Raw genomic sequence first — 3,643 nt, forward strand, 5'->3', positions numbered from 1 at the left:
TTTTGTTGTTATCATTGTGTGTATGAAACTCAAAATGATTGTCAACATGATTTGGTTTTGCAAAGAAAAATGTTATTTCAAAGACAGTATTTGGGGCAGTTTAGATTTCCAAATCAACACCTAAGTCCTACTTGCACTGGACTATTAGCTAAGAACCTTCTATTTAGAAATGACCTCCCATGTCTACAATTCATGCAGCACATTGACAGGAGAAATGAGAAATCTGTGTTTTGCTTGAATTTATTGGCAACATCTTCAGATATGATATCAGTAGGCTGTCACATAATAACTCGTCGACCTGCTGGAAGACAGCAAAGTGTTTCCTTCCCATGTGCTACAATGACTGACATCCATCTCACTATTCTTCAAGATTTTAGTTTTGTAATGGTTTGGAGCTCTAAATGAGTAAATGCTGTGACACAAGTCTACTGAATTTGCTCGCAAAATGCTGATCAATATTTCATTTGAAACATCCAAGCAGCACCCGTAATTTCCTAGCAGGCAGGAGGTAAAGGAAATATGCAGAAAACAAAAATAAACCTGACATAAACTACAAATAAATATACCACAACAAATCTATGAAATGCTGATTTGCACAAAATGCATATTATCACAGAACCTTTTTGCAGTGGAAGACCAATTACAGACATGGCAGCTTCACATGGAATTAAAATCACAAATAATTTTCACAATTCTTACAAACTACTCTATGTCCTTATCAGTACTAGTCATCTGTGAAGGCTCCTGTCTGTAGGATCTCCTACCTCCAGAAGAGTTTCTCCTGCATTTTGGTGGAAGTTGGGGACATGGAATTTGAATGGGCCATGTTCATTGTCCCCGTTGAAGAAGTAGCTGTTAGGAGCTGTGTCCAGAAGATTACAGGTTCTTGTTGTGGCCTGTTGGTGGACACCATTGTGAAGGCTGTACAGCCATGTGGGAAAACCCATTGTCGGGCAGTTGAAGGGGCTCCTTCTAACACATCCTCTGCTGATGAGGAAAAGCCTGAAGGCTTAGAGGAACCTTTGCCCATATCTGTGTTCGAGGTCACTGAGATAGTCAAAAAACTCCTCAGTGGCAAGGCAGCAGGTGTGTGGACAAAATTTGCTGCTATGGATATTGTTGGACTGTCTTAGCGGACACATCTCTATTGGGTCCAGTGGTCTTGGAGGACAGTGCCTGTGGAGTAGCAGACTGGGACAGTGGTTCCCAATTTTAAAAAGGCGGCCAGAGGGTGTGCACCAATTATCGGGGTATCATACTACTCAGCCTTCCAAGGGAAGTTTACTCCAGGGAGCTCTGGGGGGAAGCTCTGAGTGATTGTTAAACCTCAGATTCATTAGGACCAATGCAGATTATGTCCTGGCCATGGAACAGTGGACCTGCTCTATACCTCTGCAGAGCTGCTTGGAGGGCCATGGGAGTTTTACCAGCCAATCCTCATGTCTTTTGTGGATTTTCGAATAGATCCTTTATAGGGCCCTGTGGATAGTATTTTGGGAGAATAGGGTAACAGGACCATTGTTACGAACCATTCAGAAACTTGTACAACCAAAGTGAGAGCTGTGTTCACATTCTAAGCACAAAGTCTAACGTGTTTCATGTCGGTGTTGGACTCTACCAAAGCTGTCCCTCATCTCCAATCCTGATTGTGGTATTCATGGACAGGACCTCAAGGTGCATCCAGGGAGATCAGGGTGTCCAGTTTGGGGACCTCAGGGTCGAATCTCTACTATTTGTAGATGACATGGTACTGTTGGCTTCACGCTGTGGTTTGCAGTAGAGTGTAATGCGGCTGGGTTTCCAGTCAGTACATTTAAGTCTGCGACCATGGTTCTCTCTTGGAAACTGGTGGACTGCTCCCTCTGGGTTTGAGGGTAGGTGCTGCCTCAAGTGAAAGAGTTTAAGTATCTTGGGATCTTCTTAATGAGTGATAGGAAATCGGAGCATGTGATGGACAGGTGGCTTAGTGTAGCATCAGCAGGAATGCAGGCATTATACCGGAACGTTGTGGTCAAGAGGGAGCTGAGCAACAGGGTGAAGTTCTCGATTTACCAGTCAGCCTAAATTCCATCCCTTATCTTTGGTCATTAGCTCTGGGTTGTGGCCAAAAGAAGGAGATTGCAGTTGCAAATGGCCGAAATGAGTTTTCTCCGTAGGGTGACTGGGCTCAGTCTTAGAAGTAGAGCGAGGGGCTTGAACATTCAGAGGGTACTCGGAGTAGAGTTGCTGCCCAATGTTACAAGATACATTTATAGTTTATAAGTCTGAATGTCTGCTGCAAAAAAGATCTTCTCAGATTTTTGAGCTGTCACTAATATTTCTTCCATGTAAACATGGAGACACAAAGTGACGGGTTAACCAATGAACTTCTGTCTGTTTGTCCACCACAATCAGCCACAACTGTAGACAAATGCGTGCCTAATAGGAACATGGAAATAGCATTTCGTTTCAAACATCATTAATCTGTCTTTATTAAACTTCTGGACATTGATTAAACCCCTAAAAACTCATCTCTGTCTATGAAACCCTGACTGTCTGAATCCATGTTTTTGAGGCAGTCAGGAATGGCTTCTAAAGATTATTTCCCTCATGATATGTGTTCGAGCTTTTTTAAAAAAAAAAAAAAAAAAAAAAAACACCATATGGACAAGTCTACAAGGCACATAATCTTAATTTTCACTTGAGAAATTCTTCTTATTTCAGAAACGATGGTTCCTTCAATGAAAAGTTATTTTATCTTCCTGGCTTCACAGCACTTCTAAAGGCCTTCTGTATGTCTGTCATGAGAACAACAAACTGAGCCACATGCAGCAGCTACACTGACAGAGAAAAACTGTGGTGAACCATTTCTCCGCCCTTTGACCAACAACTGAAGCTGTTTATAGCCGGATATGAAGGGAGAGAAGAGCTACAAAAGGCTTCAGCCGTTTAATTTTAGCTTAACAAAATGAAATGATTGTTTTCATTTCACTTTATTCTCATTTCAAACACAAACTGTATCTTTCTTGTGTTTTTAAACTACAGGCATCTGTAAGCTAACAGTAAATAGGTCATTTTTGTTTTAACTTGAATGCATACTTCTTGATTCATTAATCCTTAATTTGGACAGACTGCCAGTCCATCACTGAACAAAGTGATATAAACCAGGACAGAGCTCCTCAAGGCTGTCAAATCAACAATCAATCACATTTCAAACCTTATTTGCACAACATTCAGCCAATTCCAATGAAAACACCAAACCACAGACAAGTGTTATGAAAAAGGTCAGGACAGTCTGACTGAGCAGGTTCGTGTGTCCATCTTTCTGATAGCTTTTAACTTCTCCTGTAAGTTATGATTTTACAGTAATTACAACAGCATTTTGTAAGATATAAGTTAATTAAATTGCACTTTTGAAATAGATATACAGCAATGCAAGACCAGCTTCCTGGCATTACAGCCGAGTGAAACAGGAAGAACGGCCCCTTTGTATTCACACCTTTAGAAGACCAACCACAGCAGTGCTAAAGTTTCCATGCATCAATTGTTTGTCTGTGGTGACTGAATTTGTGTGTTTGTGTGTCTGTGCTTCAGGTGTGAACAGTGCTATGCACACAAATAGAAGCCGTAAAGTACAACAGATACAAAGTAAAAGAAACTTTAT

The sequence above is a fragment of the Amphiprion ocellaris genome, chromosome 13, assembly GCF_022539595.1.
Source record: "Amphiprion ocellaris isolate individual 3 ecotype Okinawa chromosome 13, ASM2253959v1, whole genome shotgun sequence".
Classification (NCBI taxonomy): domain Eukaryota; kingdom Metazoa; phylum Chordata; class Actinopteri; family Pomacentridae; genus Amphiprion; species Amphiprion ocellaris.